Raw genomic sequence first — 11,026 nt, 5'->3', positions numbered from 1 at the left:
GAAACTCCTGTGACTGCTGCTGAGGTATGAATCACCCCCTGCAGCAGAGCCGAGTCCCCCCCCCTGCACCAGAGCCGACCCCCCCTCCCCCAGAGCCGACCCTCCCCTCCCCCAGAGCGGACATCCCCAGTCCCGAAGCCTGCGTTTCTCTGCAGCTGTTCTCTGACTCCCCGTGTGCGGCTTCTCACTGCTGCAGACACACGGGGAATCAGGAAGCTGAGGAGGAGACCGTGCAATCAGCACTTCTCTCTCCTGCAGATAGCACTGGCCAGTAATAACCTATGCAGAGTGACATCTGCAGGCTTCTATTAGCTTACCGATCAGTGGTCTCCTGCCTGTGGAGCTGCTGGGTCCTAGCTTCCCAACAGCTTCAGCTCTGCTTTATCCTGGCTCCCCTACCAGTTAAAGGGAACATGTCAGCAGAAATTTCACAATAAAAGTAAAAGCTTCCCCTCTGCAGCTCCTGGGCTGCATTCTGGAAAGGTTCCTGTTGTTATTGTGCCCCCTTTGAGACCTACAAAAATACTTTATGAAGTCTTACCTTTTTGTATGCAAATGTGTTTTTATGGTCACGGGGGCGGGCTGTCTGGCGTCCGTTATTCCTCCTCCTGCCGCTTTACGCAGTCCCCCATTGCTCATTTACATACACAAGGACGCCTTCCTCATGTAACTGTCCTCCCGAAGTTTTGCGCATGTGAACGCTTTTTCAGGTGATTGCGCAGGCGCGAGATTATGGGCGGCGCTGTGATTGTCATCAGCAGCGTTATCCAAGTACCCGCCCATAATCTCGTGCCCGCACTTTTCCCTCTGACTCCACCGTTATGCGCAAGTGCTGGCCATATGAACCATGTTACCTATTACTGCTTGCACGAGATTATGGGCGGGTACTTGGATGACTTTGCTGATGACAATCACAGCGCCGCCCATAATCTCGCGCCCACGGTAATAGGTAACATGGTTCATATGGCCAGCGCTTGCGCATAACGGTGGAGGCAGAGTGAGAAGCGTGGGCACGAGATTATGGGCGGGTACTTGGATGACGCTGCTGATGACAATCACAGCGCCGCCCATAATCTCGCGCCTGCGCAATCACCTCAAAAGCGTTCACACTTTGCACAGTGCTCACTCCCGCGAGAGTGGCACTGGGCATGCACAAAACTTCAGGAGGACAGTTACATGAGGAAGGCGTCCTCATGTATGGAAATGAGCAATGGGGAACGGCGAACAGCGGCAGGAGGGGGAATAACGGACGCCAGGCAGCCCGCCCCCGTGACCATAAAAACAGATTTGCATACAAAAAGGTAAGACTTCATAAAGTATTTTTTTAGGTCTCAAAGGGGGCACAATAGCAACAGGAACCTTTCCAGAATGCAGCCCAGGAGCTGCAGAGGGGAATCTTTTATTTTTTTTGCTAAATTTCTGGTGACAGGTTCCCTTTAAAGGGAACCTATCAGGTGCAATCTGCACTCAGAGCCAGGAGCAGTTCTGGGTGTATATTGCTAATCCCTCCCTAACTGTCCCTGTATACACTAGCATAGATAAAGGCAGCTATAGAAAAAGTATTTTTAAAGAGCTTATATCTTATGCTAATTAGCGCGGGGACTAGTCCCAAGGGCGTTACTTCACTTGGCTAGTCGGCTCACATAGCGTGTTAGTACTCACACAGGGGCGTAATAACATGCTAACATGCTATGCGAGCCGACTAGCCAAGTGAAGTAACGCCCTTGGGACTAGTCCCCGCGCTCATTAGCATAAGATATAAGATCTTTAAAAATATTTGTTCTTGATCTCTTTATCTATGCTAGTGTATACAGGGACGGTTAGGCAGGGATTAGCAATATGTACCCAGAACTGCTCCTGGCTCTGAGTGCATATTGCACCTGACAGGTTCACTTTAAAGGGAACCTGTCACCAGATTTGGGGCCTATAAGCTGCGGCCACCACCAGCGGGATCTTATGTACACATTCTAACATGCTGCATACCTCCCAACCGTCCCGGATACAGCGGGACTTTCACGCTTTACGTTGTTTGTCCCGTTGCCATGGGCGGGACGGCCGGCTCCCGGGCTCCGCCCACCCACTCTCTCTCCGCCTCCCTGCTTTTCCCTCCTACCATCCTAGTAGACGTGGCATAGAGAGGAGCGCTGCCTGTGCTGCTGCTGGTACAGTAAACTAATCTCCCCAGCGCTGATTTCCCTCCCTCCCCCCTCACCCCCGGCCGGAGCCTGTCTGTGCGGTCGGCCGGCCGCCTGTCTGTGCGGTCGGCCCGCCGCCTGTCTGTGCGGGCGCCCCCCTGCCGCCTGTCTGTGCGGGCGCCCCCGCCGCCTGTCTGTGCGGGCGCCCCCCTGCCGCCTGTCTGTGCGGGCGCCCCCCGCCGCCTGTCTGTGCGGGCGCCCCCCTGCCGCCTGTCTGTGCGGGCGGCCCGCCGCCTCATTGTGCGGGCGGCCGGCCGCCTCTCTGTGCGGGCGGCCCGCCGCCTCTCTGTGCGGGCGGCCCGCCGCCTGTCTGTGAAGGCGGGCGGCCGGCCGCCTGTCTGTGAAGGCGACCGGCCGCCTGTCTGTGAAGGCGACCGGCCGCCTCACTGTGCGGGCGACCGGCCACCTCACTGTGGCTGCCTGCGTCTCCGTGCTGGAAGCCCGCCGGCTGCCTGCGTCTCCGTGCTGGAGGCCCACCGGCTGCCTGCGTGTCCGTGCTGGAGGCCCGCCGGCTGCCTGCGTGTCCGTGCTGGAGGCCCGCCGGCTGCCTGCGTGTCCGTGCTGGAGGCCCGCCGGCTGCCTGCGTGTCCGTGCTGGAGGCCCGCCGGCTGCCTGCGTGTCCGTGCTGGAGGCCCGCCGGCTGCCTGCGTGTCCGTGCTGGAGGCCCGCCGGCTGCCTGCGTGTCCGTGCTGAATGGGTGTGGATGGGGAGTGGATATGGGCGTGACTGTGAAATGGGTGTGGTTAGGGGGCGTGGCCTAAAAATTTGCCGCGGCGCGCTGCGTGCGCCGCAAACTTTGTCCCTCTTTTCCTTCTTTAAAAGTTGGGAGGTATGTTATATGTGAGGGATTTGTGAACAGATAAAGGGTTGGGTGGGACTGCTGTTCATATATCTGCACCCTAGGGTGCGGTCCAGCAGGCAGAATCAATGGCTCTGGATTCACTCACTGTGTTTGTGTGGAGATGAGCAGATCTCCAGAGCTGTGTTCATACTGAAGGAGCTGAACCTTTTTCCTGAACAGGCAGCGCGCGTAGTGGTATGGACTCTTTACAGCTGTATGTTTCCTTTATGCTGGACAGGCTGTTTTAATTTGCTTTATTATTGTCTTGAGTTATGAAGTTTTAATAAACCAGTGGAAGATTTAAATGACCAAATCCACATTAAAAACTCCTGTTAAAAATAACTTTTAATTAATTAGATTAAAAGATTTGACGTAAAAAACACAAAAAGTGAGTAACAACAATAAGCAGGGTAAGTAGATAGGTCAGAGAAGGCCACACAGAAAAATCAGCGTTTACATAAATATTTAGCGCAATAATGGCCACACACTCATATTAATGATTAATAGCCTGAAAAACTGGCCATAATTCACCCTGAAGTTCCCTAATTGTTACTGGCGGGTATGACACCCTAACTTTTTTGGCGACTCCATTCAACGTCAGGGACAGGAAGCCGTAGAGCAACCCTACGAAGGCCCTGCTCATACTAGAATAGTAAAAAACCACCAGAGTAAAATAAATACATAGAGATAACAGGTATTGTGTTGATCAGTACCATATTCAATCGGCCAGTCCCAAAAATGTCCCGACTACCTATTACTATGTGACGCCCTGGACTATTCAGGTCGTCACAGGGTTCCACACACTCTTTTTCTTAGTGCAGCATTCAACCCACCATGGTTCTTGGTCCCCATCCTGCAGTGCTGCCTCCATCAGCATTCACAAATCCTAGATACACTTTGCACCAAACCTGTCAGGCACACCAGTGGGTTGCTTAAGCACGAATAGGGCTGCCCACCTAGGGGTCAGGCAGGGAGGTGGGAGGTGTCAAGTTGAGTTGAGTGGTAGCCCTCGAGCTGTGAGGAGCTCTGAGGAAGCTGGGAGTTGTAGCTCCCAGGGGAGAAGCAGACTAGGTCGCAGAGGGTGGTCTGGACCTAGAGGAGTCGAACCCCAGGTCACAGGGGATTGAGGCTAGGTGCCTGGGACCTGTCTTGGAGGACAGTCAGCAGCCTGGTCCTATCACCGGTCCGGGACCGAAGACACGTCGGGGTACACGGACCCTAGGTCGGGGAGAAGCTTCAAGCGACCTGGCAATTAACCTGCGGCGACAGGGCCTTTATGGACTGTTCCCACGAAGCTCAGAGATCGGGGGCACTAGCGCAACAAGGGGGATAGGGCTTTCCAAACAAGCGGCCCACTGAAATCCCAAGCGTGAGCTCCTGAGAGCAGGCTCCTTCAGAAGCGGGAATAAATTACAAATGTCCACTTATATACACTTCAATTCAACTTTTACTACCACAACTTGGCATTGGTAATCACCAACCAAGAAAGAAGTGAAACCTCACCGATTAGCTATGAAAATTTCAATATTTTATTTTCAAATTCATTCAATTACAAAAGACACAAGAGAGCCACCTGGGGGGCGCATGATTCCAGATACAATATTATAATTATCCTATTGTAAAATGATTAAAATTAATACATCTAGTTATCAAATATTTCATAGTAAGACATATACGTTCATAGTTCTGTTTATGTTGGAGGGCATAGGTTATTAATAAAGTTTATAAGGGATAAATATGCCCATATTGAATATACTTGTGCTGAGCATGGAGGGATATATTTGAATCCTTCCCGAAGCTTCTCGAAGCTTCTAGAAGCTTACGTAATATGGAACTATATTCAACTGTGTTACACTAGAATGCCCTATATGGTTTGAACAGCTGGTATATAATACACGATGGAGGGGGCTACTGGGCGCTCTCCACACTGCCTGCGGTGAGAAGACTCCAGTGCTGCAAGATATGACACGTTGTCCAGGCTAAGAGATGACATCCCCAGCATTGCCGTTCAGGAGCCAAAGAGAGATGGGTAAAGACTTCCCATTGTTCAATATGGACTAAATGAACTCTTTTTACATAAGCTATCAAAGTATATTATTTTTTTCCTTTCTGTAACTGAACCTTGGCAACCATTTTTAAATAGATAAAATACATTTATTTTTTACATTTTTGAGGTCTTTTCTTTCATGCGGCTTTACGTATTTGAAGAAAAATATATTTAAGAGTATATTTTTTAACATTTGGTGAGCCACCCATTCGTAATTTTTTACGTTTTTGTTGTTCCTTCACTTTGCATAAGGGGGGTCGAAGTTATCAAAGTCATAAGTATTTTAAATATCTCCTGCAAAGGATCAGGAATCGACAATTTATAAAAAATCACGCAGAACCTAGGAAATACGTATGAGTCAAGTTGCATGAATGTTTTTTTTAATGAACTTTAAAGTTTTTACAAAGCCACAGAAGTTAACTTTTGACGTATTTTTGAGTAAGAAGATAAAGTCAGTCCATAAGAAGTATTGGACCTGCTGAGTAAGGTGAATCAAGTCTTAGAGGATCATCCATCAGATCATCTGATCATTTCAGGTAAGAAAATGGATTTTATCTCTTCATATGCCAAGCAAAGTAAACTTCAGTTCACTTATTCAGATATTTCTAATGTAGAGGAGCTTTGGTTACGCTTTTATGAGGAGTGTGAACTTGAGAATTCACGTATAGAATGTGCAAGGTCTTTTAATAGAGAGAAACAGAAAATCAGAAATGTCTGTCATTTAGTCTATGATTTTCACAGGTTAATCGTAGAAAAGTGTAAAAATGGTGGAAATAGACAACCTGAATTGTCAGGAGAGTCAGTGACAGAGAGATCCAAAGACTGCTTAGAACCTGGAATGTCAGTCAGTGATATTGTGAATTCTGACTGTAATGTTGGCTGTAATTTTGTAAATCAGAATTTTGATAATGGCGGCAGACATGTGCTACGTAATCAAGGTGCCTTTCAAGATACTGAGAAAGAAGCAGGAAATGACGTAGTGAAGCCAGAAGGGGGAGGAGCCAGAATGGGACACGTGCAGAAAAGACACGTGGAGAGAGAAAATGGCGACGATCAGTTTCTAAAAATAGAACAGGCTAAGTTAGGGATTACACTTAGAAAAAATTTATTGGACATATGCAAATTAATTCCCGCATATAATCCTAAAATACATGTTTGCAGAAATTCAGAGGTTTTTGAAGGTTCCATCGAGAAGTTAAATTTAACCAATAGTGAGACGAATCAGTTATTCTGTATGTGGTTACCTCAGCATTTTTTTAGACAATTGGCATTAAAAAAGTCTTCTGACAATGAGACATTTGATTGTTCAAATGATAACGACATCATAAGGCTGAAAAATCTCATATTCTGTACAAGGAATGAATCTGATCCAAACTATGAGATGTTGAAGGAATTACAAATTGAACAGAATGAGAGTACGTTCTCATTTATGTCCGTTTTTGAACGTTTGTATAGGGCGGTCATTCCAAATGTCAGATTGGATGGAATGATACGTTTATTCATCAAGAAATTTAATTTCCTTGATAATGCAGCCTGTGCAGTGGCATTAAATAAAAAGTCCCTATTCGAATGTACGACATTTATCAATTTTGTTAGAAGTCGCCAAAGTCAATCAAGACAGAAATTAATTAATTCTGAAAAACCAACACGGAAAAGGGAGAGTTTCCGTGAAAAACCAACAGTGTCTCCCAGATCCAGATATTTCTGTGACAGGGAATATGCAATTCGGAGGAAGATGCATACGTGTTATAAACCATACAATTCACCCCAATTTTTATCATCTAAAAGTCTTTTTTCACAGGAAAAACCCCTGTCACCAGTGAAAGGATTGGTCACTGGGATTGAAAATCCCAGACAAATGATGAGTAATAGCTTTGAAAGACAGAAACAGGTGTCTTGTGCAGACTCTTTCCCTGGATTAGGGTTTGATAGCCCGCGACAGGTGGGTGGTTTTTCAGAGAGAGACATTCTCTCTCAAATAAGAGAAAACCTTGAATTACATAAGTTCAGAGATTCCTATAAGTTCAAAGGGAATCTAATAAATCGAATCTTTGAAGAAAAAATTAGGTATGGTCTTCAGTTAAATAAAGTGGATTTCTGGATAAATTAATTTTGCTATTTGATAATCATAATTTTTCATATACAGTGAATATATTTATATATTAGAAGTAGTGATAGTAAATCAAGGTCATATTTTCATTTAGTCAAATGATAGTTTAATGTTATAAATTTAATAATTTGATCTCTGTATATGAATAATAATATTTAAAATAAAATAATAAGAGAAAGTAACGGATTTTAAGTGTTTCATTTTTATCATAAATATGATAATAATTTTATTCTTTTATTTCCCTCAGAATTTATCAGTAAAACAGATTGATGAAGTATTAACTTTTTATTTTTACATATGTTCTTGTCTTCAATCAGGTAACATATATTTTCTTGTGTAAGGTTAATTCGCGAAAGCATGATTGAATAATAATTATTATTTTCTCAGGTACCAATGGTCAGAGAAGTATACTTGAACGTTTTTTTTTATGAATATATATATCTCCTTTAGAGTTATTAGAAATGTAATCTGAGCTTTGGAGTGTTATAAAACTGCTTGCTGTCTTGGAATGGTGTTCCTTGCACGTGACCAGAGCATGACTAGATACTAAAAGCTAAAAATAAATGTTTGTTCCATGGTCATATGTACAGTGTGTAATACATTGGAATTTGTTTTTTTCGAGAAGTACTTCAAATTAGTAACATAATCTTTGAAATGCGCATAGAATAATTGGGAATACAGGGATTTGAGTCCGTCAATGTTTTTATGTGAAAGTATGTTACAGTCTTGTGTGCATAGATGTGTCAATGAATGATTGATTGTTTGAGCAGCTGCTAAAGTCAAAGTATTTGGATCCAGAGAGAAAAAAAAAAAAAGAGAATTTTTGTTTTAACTTAGAAGTTATAAGATATGTATGTATACTATATAGAATAAATAAGTTATAGTACATAAGGAATTTATACAAGATATATATTTTAATTCTTAGACATATTTCTTTAGTATAGAGATATTAGGATTTTTTATTAAGGGTTTATTCTGAATAGTTACATTCTAGAATAAGGTTATAACGTTTTGATTTTTTTATATCTTTTGTGTTAGTCACTTCTTTTACTGATACACAGATTGGTAATCATTTTTTCTTTTCAAATATGGAAGTGATATTGATAATATGGTCTTGAAGATATACCACACAAATTTTAATTTAATTTAATCTAAACATATTAATTTTTATAATATCATATTTCATGATATTGAAAGGGAGAGGTTTGGTCTCAATCACACACATTTATATTTGATAAATATATGTGTTTACAGGATACTTTAATAATTAATATTTTAAGTACAAAGGAAGAATTGGGAATAAAAAAAAATATATATTTAAAGTATATCATAATGCATTTATATACTAAGAGAAGTGTATTATTTGCAAGGTTACATGACTTAATTATTTTTATTGGTTATTGATAGGTTTGGTAATTTATAAGATACTGGTAATATTAAGGTTATCTGGTAACATTAAGGTTATGTATTATTAAAGACATAGGTGTTATATACATAGAAGGCCTTATTTTTATTTCAAGTTTTATTTATTCCGATTTTCATTTTTCTTTTATTCCTATTTTTTATATTAATTATTTTAATATTCACATTTTTAAATTAAAATCTTAATTCTACAATTTTATTTTTTCTTCAGATTTTAAATATCTCAATTGAGAAGACACTTCAATATTTAGTTCAGTAATATCTAATATAAGAATATTACTTTATTAAATATGAATCATATTAAAAGGGAAAAGTTCCATTTTTTGGAAGAAAAGATACTTCCTTCATCAATACATACAATTGTTTACTTTCTGGTAATACATTATTTTTATATTAGTATGTTAACACATTAAGGGTGAAATATTACTTATAGTTACACATTTTCTTATAGTAGGTTATTTTATAAATAATAGACAAATCAAATAAATTAAATTAGAGTAATAAAAATGGAAGATTAAGATACATCTAGGTTTACCTTCATATATTTACAAATAATATATTATATTTTTAATCAATAATAATTTATAATGGGTATTATTGTGTTTTGATGGTATCATCCAGTCTTTTCTAAAAGGTTATTTGCTTTGATTTATAATTTACAAATGATCTAACTAAAAGCCACATTGTTGCCTTTCATATTTATAATATGATACATGTTATAGGTACACATTATATTGTTTCATATTTTATATTATATTTTGGTTACATTCAACACATTGCCACCTATGGGTTTGGAAGGGTAATGCACCAAAGACAAAAAAGGTTATTACAAGAAAATACTATTGTCTATACCATTATGCAGTATTTTATCATTCTGAGTATCAATTACATTAATACTTCTACGATAATAATAATGACATGGTATTATAGTATTAGAGTTATGGTACGCTGTGACATTTATTAGTGATAGTTATTGCCATATTTGGTATTTAGGTAGGGAATGAAGTCTTCAATCAAGATTAGAGAAGATAAAAAGACTTTATATTTTTCCTAAAGTTAAAAGGGATTTTGCAAAAAGGTCCAAAAGGTAACGTCTCAAATAAGACTGTGTAACATACAAAATACACTTACTGTGCTTGCATCTCAGAAACACAATAGTCCTATGATTTCAGGATGGACAATGACACATGGTCTGTGCATTAAGACCTCCCTAAAGTTACTAAGAAGAGCAATGACGTGTTAAAGTTAACCCCTGTCGTGCTGACCAAGAACGTCTTAACATCTGTTATTCGACAACAGGCAGCATGGAGGATAAAAGGTGACTAATGTAAATTGCACTGCACAGACATCAAAGACTTTTGCTATTCTTCTTCTACACTCATGAACTGTGGTTTATCAACATTGGCTATGGACTTTGTAATAAAGAATAAAGTTTATGGACTTTGATCTAACAATGATAAACGCAATACGGGACTGTACTAAATCGGTAACCATTCATTTTTATCAAAGGATTTATTTCTAAGAGACTGTGTTTATGCCGGATTACATCGGAGATAAGAAGACATCAACTCAGAGGACATCATATGGTGACCGGATTTGGTTTTTGCATTTCTTTTTAGGTCTAGCGAAGTATAGTTATATACATTTTTATATGATTGATCAGTCACAGCCTGTCATAACATAAATCCACATTATTATATTATTGAATTTACAAATTAATTATTCTTCATCATTATTATTGATATTAATCCATTATCGCCAAATAAGGAAAGAAGATTTGTTGTTTTAATGATGTATTAATTAATTTTCGGGGTTGCTCCACCCACTTCAAGGGGGAATTGTAAAATGATTAAAATTAATACATCTAGTTATCAAATATTTCATAGTAAGACATATACGTTCATAGTTCTGTTTATGTTGGAGGGCATAGGTTATTAATAAAGTTTATAAGGGATAAATATGCCCATATTGAATATACTTGTGCTGAGCATGGAGGGATATATTTGAATCCTTCCCGAAGCTTCTCGAAGCTTCTAGAAGCTTACGTAATATGGAACTATATTCAACTGTGTTACACTAGAATGCCCTATATGGTTTGAACAGCTGGTATATAATACACGATGGAGGGGGCTACTGGGCGCTCTCCACACTGCCTGCGGTGAGAAGACTCCAGTGCTGCAAGATATGACACGTTGTCCAGGCTAAGAGATGACATCCCCAGCATTGCCGTTCAGGAGCCAAAGAGAGATGGGTAAAGACTTCCCATTGTTCAATATGGACTAAATGAACTCTTTTTACATAAGCTATCAAAGTATATTATTTTTTTCCTTTCTGTAACTGAACCTTGGCAACCATTTTTAAATAGATAAAATACATTTATTTTTTACATTTTTGAGGTCTTTTCTTTCATG

Source organism: Anomaloglossus baeobatrachus, chromosome 1 (assembly GCF_048569485.1).
Source record: "Anomaloglossus baeobatrachus isolate aAnoBae1 chromosome 1, aAnoBae1.hap1, whole genome shotgun sequence".
Lineage (NCBI taxonomy): Eukaryota > Metazoa > Chordata > Amphibia > Anura > Aromobatidae > Anomaloglossus > Anomaloglossus baeobatrachus.
Note: the sequence above shows the minus strand (reverse complement) of the source record.